The sequence below is a fragment of the Equus przewalskii genome, chromosome 3 (assembly GCF_037783145.1).
Source record: "Equus przewalskii isolate Varuska chromosome 3, EquPr2, whole genome shotgun sequence".
Classification (NCBI taxonomy): domain Eukaryota; kingdom Metazoa; phylum Chordata; class Mammalia; order Perissodactyla; family Equidae; genus Equus; species Equus przewalskii.
The window spans coordinates 63,115,570-63,134,262 of NC_091833.1; the positions used below are offsets into that span (position 1 = coordinate 63,115,570).

General features: G+C 39.9%; 1 protein-coding gene across 5 annotated transcripts in view; it reads right to left on the reverse strand.

Annotated features, from left to right (window-relative positions):
* NPFFR2 (neuropeptide FF receptor 2) overlaps nt 1-18,693 on the reverse strand; it is a 47,201-nt gene that overhangs the window by 27,675 nt on the left and 833 nt on the right. The gene's annotated exons all lie outside the window — the stretch shown is intronic.

The window sequence follows — 18,693 nt, forward strand, 5'->3', positions numbered from 1 at the left end:
GTCTCTCAGCCACCCCTACCATGAAGAGATATTTTCCTCAGGGGAAAATTTCTTTTCTTCAACCTCAACTGGTGGGAACTGCTCTTACTCTGCCCATTCAGGCAATTTTCTCTCTTCCACCAGTCCTAGCCACAAGTTCCAGAAAGCAAGCAAATCCCCTTTGATTCCCAGCCTAGAGAAAATTCTCAAATTCCTGCTAACTTATTATTCAGCAAGTTAGCTTATTTCTCTGAATCTTCTCCTCCTGGATCCTTTAGAGAGGACTTTACTCGTCGCAACTGAAAAAAGTTTATTTAAACAAGATAAGCGTTTACTAATGCTTGAATCCTAGCAACTCCAATAACCAGCGACACTTCAAGTTGTTTTAACTTCTCCTAGATTTTATTTTTAGCCAAGTCTGTCTGTCCCTGCAACAATCTCCACAAATAGAAAGCAGTAGAAAATCATATAGCTGTCTTTCCAGGGGAAACACGAGGGGTCATGGAAATTTCTTTTTGTATGTTATTTTGTTTTGATTTTCTTCCCAGTGCATTAGCAACAGTGGCAAATGATAAGGTTTTTAGTGAAGCAATTCACAGAAGCTCTAGTGTGTCTTACCTATATTTCTAACAAGCTGCTGTGTGGACCATAACTTAGATTTTTCAGTGCTCAGAGGTAAATGTTAAAAATTGAACTCCTACAAGCTGTCATGTACCTTCAGGGCACAATCCGCACATCAGAATACTCAGGTGTGTTAGCATGAAATAGCCTCTCAGCTCCACCAGGTATTTCTGAGGAAGTCTAACCCTCTTCCAATAATAAGTACATTTTTTTTAAGTTTTGTTTCCTTTTTCTATCCCAATTTTGCGAAGACATTTATGAGGAAATTACAGACTTGTAAAAACATTTACTAATTGTCATTAAATCTCCATTTCAAAGTTTATCTACAGTTTAAGCATCTATAAGATATATTTTTGTGTTCCCACAGGATGCAAGACTCTTTCTTAAGCCCTGTGTCAACTTACGCTGCTTATGTTCAACTCAATCTCCACCAACAATCATTTTGCTATTTATTCTGCATTAGCAATAAACTGTTAAGATTCTTCCAAAATATCTTTCTTTAAGAGAATCCACTATTGAAGAATACATGCAATGACAGTGATGTGATTTTCAAGTATTCTGAATACTAAACAGAACTAATGCAATCCATCAAATTCAAATTTTTTCTCTGTTAACCAATTTAAAATGTTCAAGTAAATAGACATAAGATTGTTTCCTTATAATCAGTAAGAAAATTTTTTTAAAAATTGTACGTTACTTCTCTGCATCTGAATTTCCAGAATACCCTTCCTAAGACTTACTTCTTAATGTTTTGTTTATCAACTTACATGCTAAGAAGTCTAAATAGAACATTACGGGTGGCAGGAATAGCTTAGAATAGTGCAGCCTGCCTATAGGTAGACAGAAATACAGACTTGTTAATGATACCTGTGTTCTGGACCATCAGAGCACTACTTACTTAGAAGACCGTGAGGGCTTCCAAAGCTGAAACCTATCCCATGTTGTTAAAATCTTTTTTAAAAAAGGGGTTCTAAATATTTGTATCCTATCTAAGCTAGTTCATGGATTTTTAAAATTACTTTTAGGCTTCAACAGGGAGCAATGATTGATATTTTAATCATCAAACAAGAAACAGGGGACACAAGGAAAAGACATCGATTGTACATGTACTATATGTTTGGTACTCAGTGATCTTGTATGCATTATCTCACATAAGGAATGCTCACAATGCCCCTGTGAGGGCACACTGAGAACCAGCAGTCACTACTAAGCATCTTCTTAGTATGTATCACACAAGTCAGACACAGCTCCTGCTCTCTTCCAGTTTATAAGAGGAAGATATCCACCCTTCCACTCCATTGTTTCCTCTCTTAGATTTTGGCTTCCTGTGGCAAGCTACATGTATGTCTAAACTGGTAGTCTTAGAAATTACCAAAAGGTCACTTGATTTTTACCCAGTAATTTCATCTCAAATTTTAGTCTTCTCTATAGCAATCATGTGCTACAGAGTGGGGCGAAAGGGTAATGAGAGGTTTTTGTTTTTAATTAGATAACAATACTTCTTGATGTCTCAGTTGTCTCATAGACTTAATTTCTTGAAACTTACATAATTCAGTTGCTCTCCTTAGTCAGTAATTATGTCAATAAAAAGTGGAAAATGTAATAGTAGAACATCATTTGCCCAGGCAATTATGCAGAAACAATCCTAAAGTTAAAAGAAATGTTTTATCCTATAATAATCTCAAGAGGCATTTATCTAGTTGAACAAAAGAAAAAAAATTAAGTCATGTAAAGGAGTGAGAGGAGAGTAAAAAGAACAGAAAAAAGATTGAATAACCAAACCTGTGGCTGAATCTTGAAATGCAAAATATAAAAAGCAAAAATCCAAGTTATAAGCCCTTTGTCCCAATAGAAATCCTTTTCTCCTCTTTCATAGCTGAGAACTGTTTAGGTTTCACAGAAGTTTGAGATAGCAATGGCATAAGAAATAAAGCTGGGGGCAAATAATAATGATAACTCTACGTTTAGGTGATAGCTACTTCATGTCAGTTGTAATAATTAGAAAAAAACTCAAATGGCTGTAAAATGTGTAAAATAGTGTTAACATTGTTGGTGTTTCTTTTTTATCCGGTGGATTTCTAATTATACTCTTAGAAGACTTACCACTATTATATGAAATGTCTTTTTAACAACTTGATTTTCTTAGCACATTGCACAATGTTCTCAATGGTTCTTGATTAGAGCAGTGAATGATTATTTGTCACTTTTGGATTTCTCCTAAAGCAGAGCCTAAACAAGGTAGTTTATTTGGGACACAATTTCTGGAAGAGTGAATGAGAAGGGTGAATGCGAAAGTAAAAGGAAAAATCAAGAAAGATAAGTTATTGAGCTGGTTACCACTATGGGCAAGCGAGGACTCTCTGAGTTAGTGTATTGAAAGCATAACGCGTGGCCAGGGCATTTATCTACTGACTCCAGATTCTTGTTACTGGAGCGTTGCCTCTTAGGGCATTAAGTGTCCCATGTTCCAGGCTGTGACCTGCTGCTTCCAGAGAAGCACTGAAGCAGAGAATCCTAAGAGTGGGTTGCAGACTTTCGAGATGACAAGTCGGTATTGTGCACGGGAAGGGAACTGTCCACTGCAGCTGCTGCTGAAATCAGTGGGGGCGGGGGCTGACAGAAAGAGTGGGGCACTTAAAACACCTACAGTACTACAAAAATGAATCTGAACCATCATTTAAAATATCATTATTTAAGATAAGTTACTTTAGTTCTAGTCAGTTGGTCTTAAAAATGCTCACATAATTTTTGATCTAGTCATTGTAGTGCTCAAATTCTTCAAAGAATATCTGAAATTCTCAGTTCTTAAGTCCTTCTCAATTTGACCCTTTGTGTATTTCCAGTGTCATCACTTTCTAAACTTCCACATGGTTTATCTTCAACCATACTGAATTCTTTGTAGTTTTTCAGCTACAACATGCTATTTCTTGCTCCTTTGTGGAATTGAGGGGAGAGAATAAAGGCAAAATCAGGTCAATCCTTACAAGCCATAGTAAAAAGAATTAATTTTATTCTAATAGAAAGTGTTTTAAGCTGGGGAGGAAATAAACTGGATGATAGTTTAAAAATATTTTTCTGGTGGTTCTTTGCAAAATGGAGTGGGCAAAGGAGGGAGGGCAAGAGTGGAAGCAGCAAAGTCAATTAGGAAGGGATTCCAGTAGTTCACATGGAAGATGCTGGCAGCCTAGATTTAGGTGAGAGCAGTACATAGAGAGAGAGAAAGATGAATTTATGATCTTTGTTGGTAGTAATACTGACCAACGGATTGGATATGAGTTGGGTAGAAATGAAGAGAGTAAGCAATAGACTTTGGGTTTGGCCTGAGAACTGAATGGGAGGTAGCAACATTTATTTAAATTAGGAAGCCTGTACTGTTTTGGATTAATTTTATATAAGATGCCTTCTAGAAGCCCAAAATACTCAGCTGTAGAGTTGGGACTCAGAGGAGAGATAAGGACTAATGAGATCAACTTGGGAATTGTTAGCATATTGATGGTATTTTGAGTTATGGAATCTGATGAAATTACATATGAACAGAGGGTAGATATGGAGAAAAGAGGTCCAGAGCCAAGTTCAATGTCCTCCAACATTTAGAGTTCAGGTCGAGGAGGTCAAACCAGCACAGGAGATTGGGAAGGTGCAATTAGTGAGGTAATGAAAAACCAAGAGACCGTGATGTTACTGAATCTAAGAGAGGAAAGTATTTCATAAATGAAAGAATAGTCAATTATGTCAAATACACAAATACTCCTAAAAAATTAAAGAAGATGAGAACCAAAGAGTAGTCATCAGATTTGGCAAAATAGATATTCTAAATGATCCAGACGAGATTATCTTTGCTAGAGTGGATAGGAAGAAAGCCTGATTCGGATGACAAGAAGTGATTCAGAGGGGAGATACTCTCCCCCCTCAGCCTCTTCATTGGATGAAACACTTCCAGTCTTTTTGCTGAGCTCCTCCTATTCCTTGAAGGAAGCTGTCTTGGAAGGAGTTATTTCTAAACTGATCTGATGCTAATGTCTCCACATAGATTTCTATATTTCTTCCCTGGGAAACATGCATCCTTACTGAAGTTGTATTGGGAGTACAATTACCTTCCAAATACAATTGTGTATTTGCTACCATAGGCAGAGTTAGCCAATCTCCTGCCCATTAAGTCTGAGTCAATTACAAGTCTTCAGTCTCAACTCATGGTGGCCTTCTTAAACTCACTCTCACCTCCATCCTACTTCCGGACTAGGCTTGATGTTAATAGGAATATCCCTTTCTCCTGCTTGTGAATCATGTGTGTATGTACTAGCGGGATGGGGAAATAGTGGACAAGGGAAAATGCTACAGTCCTTCACCCACTTTCTCCAACAAAATTCACTCTCCAACTGTTTACTGCACTCTTGGCCTCTCTAAATTTTTCACAGGTGGGTAGTAGGAGGTCAACTAAGAGTTATTAAATCAATTATCAGCTACCTCCTTTATATGTGCTCGTTAGGTGGTATATCAGTAAGGGTTCAGTCAGGAAGCAAGAACCATATGGGATATAGGATTTATTATAGGACTTGTACTTTACACCAGAGGTCTACAGACTTTTTCTGTAAAGAGCCAGATAGTACGCATTTTTGGCTTTGTGGGTCAAAACGTATCTGTCACAACTACTCAACTATGCTGTATAGCACAAAACAGCCATAAACATAAACAAACAGGCATATTTATGTTCCAATTGAGTTTTATTTAAAAAAAAATAAAATAAAATGACAGGCCATGGGGCTGTAGATAGTTTGCCCATCCCTGCTTTACATAGAGTGGGAGTTGCCGAGGAAATGAATTCCCAGAGTGGAGTATCAGAGGATCACACAAAAAGTCACTAAATAGTCATCCTGAAGGACTGGGGCAAAGAGCATCTTGGAGCTGAAGTGACATCTGGGAAGCCAAACAAGTTCAGCTTCTTTCCAAGGACTGTATAAAGGGAACTGTAGAAAGGTCTGTGGGAAGCTCCTGTCTCAGTGTGGTTCCCAGCTCTGTGGGTCCTTAGGGTCAGCAGTTGGGAAGAAGAGCTTGATGTGGGGCAGAGGAGGGTGAGGGAAAGCCGAGTATCTCTTTATCTGTCACTGCTCCTCACCCTTAGGTCCTTCCAAGAGAATGGCTACTGCTTCCCTTTAACCTCTCTAATTTCATGAGATTTCTCTCTTAGCCAAATTTAAGCTGGAAGTATACATGTTAAAAATATTCTAAGAAACATGGTTCCCAGTTTAATAAAGCTGATACTAGAACAAATTGCAGCGTTTTGTCTTTGGACTGTAGATGAAGTTGAGGCAGAAAGATTCTCATTTTAGCATAATGTAACTGTGGGAAAATAAGTCTTCCCCGGATTTCTCAGTGTACCCTCAAACATAGACATGCATATAATATAAATACAGAGAACGTTTGTTTTTACTTCCCCCAGAAACATTTAGATTAGATCTGTAACCATTTGTCTCCCTGATGATGAAGTTCATTGCTCCCATCCAAAGAGCTAAGAAACAGCCCCCAAAGCCAAATGGTTACATCCTGGGATAGGCATTTAGGTTAACTTCAAAAGTGACTGACAGCTCAGAGATTTCTATGAAGACTTTAGTTTTATCTTCCTAGATGTTTATATTTCAAAAGAGATGAATCCCAGGCCCTTGGAGACATCTCTCGTTTGTGAAAGCTGGACACACTGGACTTATTTGGCTTATTTGTACCCCAAAGAGCTAGGGTACAGATTCTTCCCAGTACAACTCCAGGAGACTCACTCAGGAGAGCAGGGGAAATTGGTTTCTTTTTTATTTATAAACACACAAAAAACCTTTTTTTGTTTGTTTGTTTTGCCCACCTACCAAGTGAAATCTGCCAATCATGTAGGGCATTTCTCCATCTAGCTCTCATCACACTAATCTGCAGGGTTACTGGGTATAAAGGATCTATGCTGCAATGTTAACGTGGCTGTTGTCTTTCTGTTTGTATAAATGAAGCTCTTTTACCTGACCCAGCTGCCTCAAGTTTTTGATTTATCTTTCTATCTATCTATCTATCTATCTATCTACACACATGTATTTGCACAAATGGGGTAACATCTCAGATCCTTAAAAGTTTCTGAAATCACAGTAATATATTATGTTTCATCAAATCTAAGACATCATAAACTGTAAGATGCAACTCTATTTTCTATACTGCCAAAAAATAAAAAATGTTGACAGTTAAACACTCAATACTTTTTATCTCATAATTTTATTTTGAGCTTATTAATAATGCACTTTTAGATTTATTTAGACAAAAAAAAAATGACAGCAGTATGAATAGCTAAGACTGTTGGTTCAGTGTAACCAATGGCAACTGTATCCTGACTATCACCTTCTTGACAGTGATTGTTAGGCACCACTAATTCTAAGACACGTCCTCATTGATGGATATTCTTAGATATTTATGGTTATCCTTAGGATAGATAAAATACTGTATGGATGAAATACAGTCATCACTTGAAAACCAAATGGGGGAGGAGAGTTTATTAGAAATTCAAAGAGGGAAGAGAGGTAATCAAATTGTTAACTGAAAAAGATAAAGATAGAGTTTATTAGAGAAATGTAGAATAAAAGGCAAGGATTGAGTCTCCCTGTGGAATCTGGGTTAGTGAAATCGAAAGCTCAATCAGTTATGTAATTGTGTGATTTTTTTTTCTCCGGCAAAATCAGGCTATTCCATATAGGCACAGGTTATTTGCTATGTATATATCTTCAGTGAAGTGTTTGCTTAAATCTTCTGCCAAGCTTTCACGGGATTGTTTCCTTAATACTGAATTTTCAGAGATTTTTATATTTTTCTGGATACGTGTGATTTATCAGATGTGTGGTTTGCAAACATTTTCTCCCAATCTGTAGTTTGCTTTTTCGTTCTCTCAACACTAGCTTTTGAAGAGTTGAAGTTCTTAATTTTTATGAAGCCCAATTTATAAATTTTATCTATTCCTAACCAAGATCACAAATATTTCCTCCTATTTTCTTCTGGATGTTCTATTGTTTGAAGTTCCATATTTAGGTTTCTGATCCATTTTGAGTTAATTTTCATATCAGGTGTGACATATGGATTAAGATTTTTTTTAATGGATATCCCATTTTTCCAGGACTGTTTGTTGAAAAGATTGGATGAGAAGTTTTAATACAGTTGAAGAATTGCTGGAGTGATGTGCCAAAGTAAATTAACTGGGTAGAGGAGACTGCTTCCTGAAATACAACTTTCAAGATGGTGTAGTAAAAGCAAAACATAAAAATGATGTTGTAGCATGGAAGAAAATATCATTTCAGGGAAAGAGGTCAAGAAACTGATAAGCCACAAGGAGCCCTCTGTGTTGTGTTGCTGACACCAAGAAAAAGAATGGAGAGGAAGAAAGTGAATCAGGTATTAAAGATATCAGTGGATAAGTGAGAGCAGATGATAGCAACAAGGAAGGTTAGTAGGAGGCTTTGTGTTATGGCATGAACTCCAAAAAATCTGGGGTTTTTAAAGGAGCACAGAAGATTCCCCAAATTGGTCCATATGTATATTGCAACTTCTATCAAAGTACACACCAGGTTTTTTTTGTGGACACAGACAAGTTTATTCTAAACTTTATAGGGAAAGGCATAGGACCTAGAATAGCTAAAACAACTTTAAAAAGAATAAAGTGGAAAGAATCACTCTACCTGATGCTAAGGCTTTCTATATAGCTACATTCATAAGGGCAATGCGGCATGGGTGAAGGGACAGACACACAGATCAGTGCAACAGAACAGAGAACTCACACGAACAATATAGACCCACACGAACAAGCCCAACTGATTTTTGACAAAGGTGCAAAAGCAATTCAATAGAGATGCTGAGTGAGAAAGAGTAATCTTAAAATTTTCCATATTGTATGATTTTATTTATATAACATTCTTAAAATGACAAAATTCCAGAGATAGAGCGTAGACTACTGGTTGCCAGGGTTTAGGGAGGTTGGAAGGTGGGAGGTGGCTCTTGCTATAGAAGGGCAGCATGAGGGATGCTTGTGATGAAACTGTTAGATATCTTGACTGTCTTGGTGGTCAAGCAGATCTACACGTTATAAAATTGCATAGGACTAAATACATACACACACAAAAGTATATAAAACCAGTAAAATCTCAGTAAGGTCAATGGATTGTATCCATGTCAATTCCTGGTTGTGGTGTTGTACTATAGTTATGCAAAGATGTTACCATTTGGGGAAACTTGGTGAATGGTACATGCTATCTCTCTGTATTATTCCTTACAACTGCATGCGAATCTACAGTTATCTCAAAATAAAACGCTTAAAAAAAGAGTATGGAAGAAAAATTATTTGGTCTTAGTTATCTTTGTTTTTTCAGTTCCTAGTGAAAAAAATATATTGTATGCTTTCAAATACTACTGTTTGGATGATAGCCTTATGAAAATTTTAGTGGTATTATACATGCAAATCCTCACTAAATAAAACGTACAGCCAGTCAGTCAACATAATCAACTTTTATTATAAATCAGCAGCTGCAATTAAGAAATAAAAACATGATTTTTAATTTATGTTTTAGTGATGGATGAGACAGCCTAATGTTGAAGAACTCCAAGAAAATAAATCATGATAATTTATGCCTGATAAACCATGACACGTTTTACGGAACAAAGCTTAAGAGATAACACATCAATTATAAATTATAAGGGATCAGATACCATTATTTTCCTAATTTATACGCACTCTTTATTTTTAATGTAAGTATAGTTCTATCAAAGAAAAGAGGAAATGTCACCACCATATCACCCCAACATACATAGACACAACATAAACAACCTTTAAAATAAAACTAAACTTAATTTACATTCACTCTATTTCGGTAAAATATCTTCTGAGGTATGTCTATTTTTTACAAGAATGTCAGTTGATACTGGTTCCCGAAGAGCTAACGTGTGTGAAAGAACTGCTACAGCAAAGAGACAAGGGGAAACAAGTGAAGATTAGAGCCTTGAGAAAGCTTGCCTTAAGAATCAGGACACATTCGCGCTAAGAGATTTCTGGTTCTTGGTGAAGCTCTTTTCTGAGCAGTAAGCCCCTTCGAGCGAAGGTTTTAAGGAGGTACCTGTCAAGATCTGTAGCCACTTCCAGTTTCAGTGTTAAAGACTGCCAAAATGAGCAAACTTTTAGGAATGCTAATTAATAATCACCCTCCTTTGAAAGGAACTCCATTTACCCCAGGACTAAAATCATGGATGGAATATAAGCTTTGTGGTCCCCTCCTTGAAGGTCATCTGGAAAGAGAAACAGGAGACCTCACTTATGTGTGTGGGTGGTGAGCGGGAAAGTGATTTATTCTTCTTTTTCTTTATCTTTAATTCTACCTTTTATTAGACTTGGCAGTTAATTTTCCATTTGACCTGGCCCCCCGCAGTCTCTGGAAGAGGTGGTAGAGGTGCTCTAAAGTATCCTTATAATAGCTTTTACAGGGACAAAATTTTCTTCTAAGGGGTTTATGCCAGCAAAGAGAAAAACATAGTGTCTTCAGCGTCGTCTACACGGGTTACACTGATGAAAGCTCGGAAGAAAGGAACTCAGGAAAGTGGTATTTTTAAAAAGGTTGAATATGAGGACAAATGAAGCCTAGACAGTGGAAACCTACAGACATACACAAAAGATATTTTAAAAAGCATTTTATCCTACCTACTGGGCAAGTCACTACTAGGTGGGGGTGCACATTTTTTAATTTTGAAGAAAATATGATTACATTTAGATAATTTATTACTTTGTACTTAAAAGGGCAATGTTTTACTCTTTCTTAGAAATGCCGTTTGCTCTAGGCAGCAACATTGAATAAGCATTTGAAATATTATGTTTGCTGACAGTGCATCCTGCTTCCTCACTTACCCTTTATGATTACATAACAGATCCAACTGTCTAAAAGTGCAGCAAACAGCAAGTGACAAGTGATCATTCCCTCTTGTGACAATCGCAAGGACTTTCTCTCTCTCGTGACTTGGCTACATTAGGTTATATTTGTGCTGAAATGATTCGGTCACTCTCAAGCCTGCCTCTTTATCCAGCAATCACTCACGCTTTTCCTGAAGAAGAATAATGCTCTATCTTCAGTCCAGTCATTCTTCAGTGCGCAGCAGTCTGGCTCTTGCCTCCGCTTTCTACTGAATCTGTACTTGCTAAAGTCAATGGCTTCTTTTCAGCTGAATCTTGACCTCTTGTCTTTTCTAGCACATTTGACACTTTATATTCATTTTGGGGGTACATGCTTGTTAAGAGAGTAGTGTGCAAGTGCTTTTTAAAAAAATAAGATGTAAATGAATGATATGTAAAATCAATTTTATTAGAATATAAAAATTCAGCTATAAAGAAGAAAAAATAATGAGCTTTTCCCAAATATAAAAAATACAAAATATATTATCTTACCCTGGGGTAAGCCCACTGGGGCTCACAATCTCCTACCTGGACCCCACGGTTATCACAAATGCACTTTTCTCCATGGATGGATGCCAATTTATTGCTGTTGAGGGTAGTACGAGCATACTTTGTTTTATTGTGCTTCACTTTTTTGTGTTTTACAGATACTGTGTTTTCTACAAATTGAAGGTTTCTAGCAACCTTATTCCAAGCAAGTCTGTTAGCACCATTTCTCCAATACCATTTGCTCACTTCGTGTCTCTGTGGGTCACATTTTGGTAATTCTTGTAGTATTTCAAACTTTTTCATTATTATTGTATTTGTTACGGTGATCTTGTCCATTTTTCTGTTGGGTTGTCTTTTTCTGATGAATTTATATGTTCTCTGAATATTGTCAATATTAACTCTTGCATAGTAAATGTTTTCCATATTCTCTACTGTCTTTGTTCACAAACCCTCAAGGCTGTAGGTAACAAGTGAGGTCAGGAGAGGGCAGAGCCAAGGAAGAAGTCAGAGAGAACTTCTAAGGCTTTGCTTACTGTGGAACCTTCAAGGCCCTACTTCCACAAATGAGAAGTTACTCAAACCTGGTAATCAAAATATCAAGAAAAGCAAGCTCAGGATAGGGGTACTTGGGCAGCGTGGGTTGGTCTCCAGTGAGCCCCCAGGGCTGCTGGTTTTGGAAGATGCATAAACTGCACTGCAGGCCCTGCTGCGGATGTGGAGCCCTCTGCGCATAGGAAGGACTAGAGGCTGTGCTCCTACAGAGCTCACGTTCACTTTAGTACCTGTGTACCAGAATGCAGGCGCAGGAAGTAAAATGGAAAGGAAATTTTAGAAGCTTTAAAGAGGCACTTTAAATTTAAAGACTTTAAATGAGATGCCCTATTTTCAGGGAAAGTCGGGAAAGTTCTGAGGAATTCTGGGTACTATGGGTGACACCTCTTTAAATGTCCGCATTTTGCAAGGAGACAAGGGTGTTTGAGATGACACTCTGAAAGGGGAAGCAGTTTGTATAAGTGACAGATTCCTGCTACCCTCCCCGGAACAAGCTCTTGATTTGAAGTTTTTCCTTATCATGTTTTATGTCCACAGGTGGTAAACTCTAATATAGACAATTATTTGATTTAACTGGCATTCTGGCGAGGCTGAATTCCAGAAACATTTAGCCTCTTGTTACGTTTCTCTAAATACCCCCTTTCCCAGATGCTACTTGTTTCTTCTATGGCTGCAAATAACAATGTGGGTTAGGACCAATTTTTTTCACTATGAGAAATCATGAGGATTAGTTTCACTCAGAATCATGAAAATACACACAACCCAGACCCGACTCCAGACCCACTGGGCTTAGTGGTGGGACCCAAGTGCAGACATTTGAAAAAGCTTCATAAGTGATTGATGCTTCCTACTTCTGTTTATAAGAACCTTCGTCAAGACTGTAATATTTATTTCTTCCTATTGCAGCTTTTGCTTGGGAAGTCTTGGTATAGGCAGAAATCAGTAATTTTGAAAATAAGCTGCTATTATGATATGCCTGGGGGCCCTGCAGTATAGAATTTAAGTGTGTGGACTTGAAGGACACATGAGTTCATTATCGTGATTCCTCAACCTAATAAACATATTTACTTTGAACAAATTATTGACAAGCCTCAGTTTCCTTATCAACAAAACAGGGATTGTGATTGTACTCAATCCCCAGATCAGGAGGATTAAGTGAGATAGTGAGGTGAAGTTACACCTCACTAAAGCTTAGCTGTTACTATCTTATCTGGCTTTGAGGAACTGTTGTTTTTTAAATTTTGTGGGAATGCAACCAGAGTTGTAATATTCAAATGCGCTTGGTAGACTCTCTGAAGTTTTGAAAAGATAGATAGGTCAACTGAGGTTTCTGTGGGACTAGAAAAAGGTACATCTGTCCTAGTAGAAGATACTTTATCTGCAAGGGCCACAGGGGACCCAGACTCCATACGGGCACCTAAATGAGATGCTTTCACATCCCCAGAAGAAAATAAAGTAAGAAATATATTTTGGAATATTTGGAAATATTAAACTTTTAGTAGCAACAAGATTACGGGAGAACCAGTTTCTTGGCATTTCAGGGGTTATTTTGTTCATTTTTTTCTTTAAATTACTGGCGTGGTGTGGTTTGGGTATGCTGCTGTTCTGATGCCCCTTATGTAATGTGTCCAGGGCTCTTAGCTGGAACAGAGTTGAACCTAGTTTGACAAGAGAACTGAAATAGAGCATGTCTTCTCAGTCTTGTGTGGCATTAAGATAAATTTAATTTTTGTGCTTTCCTGGGTCACTTTGACTTTTGGGCGGGGAGGATGGGGAGATATTAAAGAGGCATTCATGAGATGTTGAGGCCCTGACTCTCCCATCTCCTGGTCCTGGCACACTGGAGTTATACTGGTAATGGCCATTTGAACATGCAGGAGGGACTTCTCCACACTTTGCCTATCTCCTCCCCTGCTAGAGCCAGAAACACCTTTGGAGGTGTCAGAGATAGCACCTTCAAAAAACCACTGTGCAACTCCTACGTGACAGATGCTGCATCTAGCACAGTCATATGTACCATCCCATTCATTCCTTCTAAGAGCCCTTTTTACATAGGGGACATTGATGCCATAGAATTTTCAGGGCCTTGCCTAAGGGCAGCTGCTCTCAAGTGTCAGAATAAGGATGTCTGAGTCTTCTCACCATGGATCCTCTGTCCTCTTACCATAGAAACAGTGAAACCCGGAAGGGTGAAAAGATTTCAGAAATCATATTCTAACTCATCCTTTCACATTCAAGAAATCTTAGACTCAGAGAAGTTGTATGATTTGCCCCAGTGCAGAGCCAGTTAGAAGCCTGACTGGGAAGAAAACCTGATCTCTGCAGTTTTAGAAGTCTTGTGCCTCCAGATCCCACGAGTTGTGTGAAAGACATGAGAGCCATTCAAAACATCTGTCTGCCGTGGTGACCGTTGTAATTCATCCTGGGTCAGCATATTTACGTCTGCCTTTGGTTCAATAGTATGCAATTCTCTGGACCCTAAATGTTCGGTTTCAAGGCAACTGGAAAATTCATTTAAGAGCTAGTTTATCCCAAAGAGCTAGAACTTAAAACTAAAGGAAAACAGGAAGAAAATTCAGCTGTCAAGATTGGGCTAATGGCAAGTAATAAATTCATGTGTTTAAGAGAACAATTTGGTAAAACTATTAAAAGAGTACATAGATATATTTTAGAAATAGAGATACATTTTAGGTATATTTATCCTCCTTTCTTTTAGTATGTATGACAGTTTTAAAGTGTTCACCTAAAATTGATTCCTGTCTCCACAGTAAAGAGGGTAGTATTTTACAAAATGATTATTTTTAAATAAATGAAGCTTTGAGGAACAAAGTTTCTCCTTATTTTGCGTCCCGATTACACCTGGAAATCCATTTAGTGTAAAACAGTGAAAAAGTTCAAGAATATTTATCAGAGAGGCATTTGCAAGGAATTCTCATCAAAAGTCACACCTTCAAAAGCCAAGAACAATAAATGAACAAAGTTTACAGGAGCAAATAATTCATTGGGTAACAGAATTTGTATCTATACATCTTACAGCCTTTGACACCTGTAAAAGAGAACAGTGGTGAGCAGTATGATTAACAGGAGCTACGGATAAAACAAGAAATTTCTAATATATACTTTTAAATACCTTGTAATGTATTCCCAAATGCTCCAGAATAAAAATACCAGATAAAATAGATAGATGATAGATGCAGGAAAAGATAAGTTTGAGATTCAAACTCTCCTGAGGATGCCTATAGACATCAAGAAACAACAGCTGGTGGAAAGATCTCACTGGATTATATGGGTTTTAGAAAAACTTATAGGATAGGTTAATGATAAATGAGTGACTCGTGTCATTATCAAGCAATAGTGAAAGCACGTTTTATATTATTACAATATCCAGTCTTTAATAATATTAATATGTACCTTTAAAAATAGTGAAGCTGTTTTGTTTTTGTTTTTGTTTTTTGTTTTTTTTTGAGGAAGATTAGCCCTGAGCTAACTACTGTCAATCCTCCTCTTTTTGCTGAGGAAGACTGGCCCTAAGCGAACATGCATGCCTATCTTCCTCTACTGTATACATGGGACGCGTACTACAGCATGGCTTTTGCAAAGCCGGACCATGTCCGCACCTGGGATCCCAACCGGCGAACCCCTGGCAGCCAAGAAGCCAAACGTACAAACCACTGCGCCACCGGGCCAGCCCCTGAGCTGTTTTCTTAAATTACTAATCAATAGTAGCTTTTACAGATGAATACAATTGCCACTCAAATTTCTGTTCATGATAATAGTTCTATCTTTGAGCATTTCATAGCAATTCTGCAAATTCAACCATAACTTAAAATATCATTATTAAGATAATTTTACACAAGCTATTTTGGTTTAATTAGAGTTCCTGCTGAAAACAGAAATATGTCCGCAGTTTACAAGCCACAATTTGCCCATCCTCCCCCTTGTTAGTTATCAACTGAAAATGATTTGGAAAGAGAAGTTTAGATGCATGGTTAAAATAACTTTAAATACTTTGTTCAGGAAAAAACCCCAGCGTCTTCTTAACAGTTTATGTCATCTTATACTAAAGATCCTTTAAAATGAATAAATCTTTGAAATGTCCACAGTCTAGCTGAGGGAAAATGGGGGATAAACAAATATATCTTTGTTTCGTAGTTTATAGCCTGTCTTTAACAAAGACGACAGCGCAGAGCAGATAATTTTCCTCTGCTCCCACTCCAGACCCTAACTTTGACAGAGAGCTGCGCTGTTGGAAAATGCCTGGTGGATTAGCAGAAGCGAGGCTAAACTGGCACTGCCTGGAAACCCCATTTCACCCCCAGAAAGAGCTAAAAATCTCTCCAAGTGCCGTCACCGAGGGCTCTTTGGTGTCCTGGACCCGGGTAAGAAACCGCATTTTAGCCTTCCTGGCAAGTGGAAACGCACAAGATTCAGCCTCAGGAACACCAAAATCATTGCTCGGAATCCTCACGGATGAAGGGAACAGTTTAGAAATCTCTCTCTAGCATCAATCAGGCTCGCTCTCCGAGGAGATACAACAAAATTATAACAATACAGCCCTGGAGAGGGGTTTTTGGAGAACTTTAGCTAAGAAACCGCCCCCTCGTCCCTCGCCCCAGGCCCACCTCTGCGAGCCTGGGAACCGGCACCCGTGGTCCGGATAGCCCCGGCAGGGAAGGCCCCCCAAAGTTAGGCTGGCCACCAAAGGGACACTCTCGTGGACTGTGACACTACAGAGGGTGAAGCAATACGATGAGTCAAGAAGCTGCAGTAAAAGTTCCACAGGCCTTCGTAGATGTTCCCGGTAGGCTGTAAGAGCGCTGTGGCAGGAGCGAGTTTTTTCTTAAGCCTCCCAAAGAGCTGGAAGCAAGATGCTCTGGGTCCCACCTCGCCCTTCTTTAAGAAGCCTGTACGTTGTGACTTTGAGCTCTAGGTCAATGTGGCACACCCAGAGCAGAAGTTCTACTTCAGCCACATCAGGGCTGGGAAGAAACTGCGTTTCACAGGCCTTCGTAAAAGATGTTCCCGGTAGGCTGTAAGAGCACTGTGCAGAGCGAGTGGTTTCTAGCTTCCCAAAGAGCTGGAAGCAAGATGCTCTGCGGCCCAACTCTCCCTTTGGAAAGAAGCCTGCACGTTGTGCCTTTCAGCTCTAGGGCAAAGTAGCACACCCAGAGCAGAAGTCCTACATCAGCCAGATCAGGCCTGCAAAGAAACTGCGTTTCACAGGCCTTTGGAAGAGATGTTCCCGGTAGGCTGTAAGAGCACTGTGCAGAGCGAGTTGTTTCTTAGCTTCCCAAAGAGCTGGGAAGAAGGATGCTGTGGGGCCCACTCGGCCCTACTGGAAAGAAGCCTGCACGTTGTGCCTTTCAGCTCTAGGGCAAAGTAGCACACCCAGAGCAGAAGTCCTACTTCAGCCAGATCAGGCCTGCAAAGAAACTGCGTTTCACAGGCCTTTGGAAGAGATGTTCCCACTAGGCTGTAAGAGCACTGTGCAGAGCGAGTTCCTTCTTAGCTTCCCAAAGAGCTGGAAGCAAGGTGCTCTGCGGCCCAACTCTCCCTTTGGAAAGAAGCCTGCACGTTGTGCCTTTCAGCTCTAGGGCCATGTGGCACACCCAGATCAGAAGTTCCACTTCAGCCAGATCAGGGCTGGGAAGAAACTGCGTTTCACAGTCCTTTGTAAGACATGTTCCCGGTAGGCTGTAAGAGCCCTATGCTGAGCGAGTTGTTTCTTAGCTGCCGAAATAGCTGGATGCTTTACCTGAGGGACTTGTCTACCCTTGTGGAATCAAGGCAGAGCTTTGCGCCTTGCAGCTCTAGCGCCATGTAGGACCCGGCAGAGCAGAAGTTCTACTTCAGCCAGATCAGGGCTGGGAATAAACTGCGTTTCACAGGCCTTTGTAAGACTCGTTCCCTGTAGGCTGTAAAACACCAGTGCAGAGCAAGTTGTTTCTTAGCGGCCCAAAGAGGTGGAAGCCCCACGCTGTGGGGCCTGTCTGCCCTTGAGGAATCAAGGCAGGACTTTGAGCCTTGCAACTCTAGGCCGAAGTAGGATATGGCATAGCAGCATTTCTACCTCAGCGAGATAAGGCCTGCAAGGAAACTGTATTTCTCAGGCATTTGCAAGAGATGTTCCCGGTTGTCTGTAAGAGACGTCTGCAGAGCGAGTTGTTTCTTAGCTTCCAAAAGTGCTGGAAGCAAGAAGCTGTGGGGCGCAACTCGCCCTTTGGAAAGAAGCCTGCACGTTGTGCCTTTCAGCTCTAGGGAAAAGTAGCACACCCAGAGCAGAAGTCCTACTTCAGCCAGATCAGGCCTGCAAAGAAACTGCGTTTCACAGGCCTTTGGAAGAGATGTTCCCACTAGGCTGTAAGAGCACTGTGCAGAGCGAGTGGTTTCTTATCTTCCCAAAGAGCTGGAAGCAGGATGCTGTGGGGCCCAACTCGCCCTTTGGAAAGAAGCCTGCACGTTGTGCCTTTCAGCTCTAGGGCAAAGTATCACACCCAGAACAGAAGTCCCACTCCAGCCAGATCAGGCCTGTCAAAGAAACTGCGTTTCACAGGCCTTTGGAAGAGATGCTCCCGGTAGGCTGTAAGAGCACTGTGCAGAGCGAGTTGTTTCTTAGCTTCCCAAAGAGCTGGAAGCAAGATGCTCTGCGGCCCAACTCGCACTTTGGAAAGAAGCCTGCACGTTGTGCCTTTCAGCTCTAGGGCAAAGTAGCACACCCAGAGCAGAGTCCTACTTCGGCCAGATCAGGCCTGCAAAGAAACTGCGTTTCACAGGCCTTTGGAAGAGATGTTCCCGGTAGGCTGTATAGCACTGTGCAGAGCGAGTTGTTTCTTAGCTTCCCAAAGAGCTGGAAGCAAGATGCTTGTGGGGCCCAACTCGCCCCTTTGGAAAGAAGCCTAGCACGTTGTGCCTTTCAGCTCTAGGGCAAAGTAGCACACCCAGAGCAGAAGTCCTACTTCAGCCAGATCAGGCTTGCAAAGAAACTGCGTTTCACAGGCCTTTGGAAGAGATGTTCCCGGTAGGCTGTAAGAGCACTGTGCAGAGCGAGTTGTTTCTTAGCTTCCCAAAGAGCTGGAAGCAAGATGCTCTGCGGCCCAACTCTCCCTTTG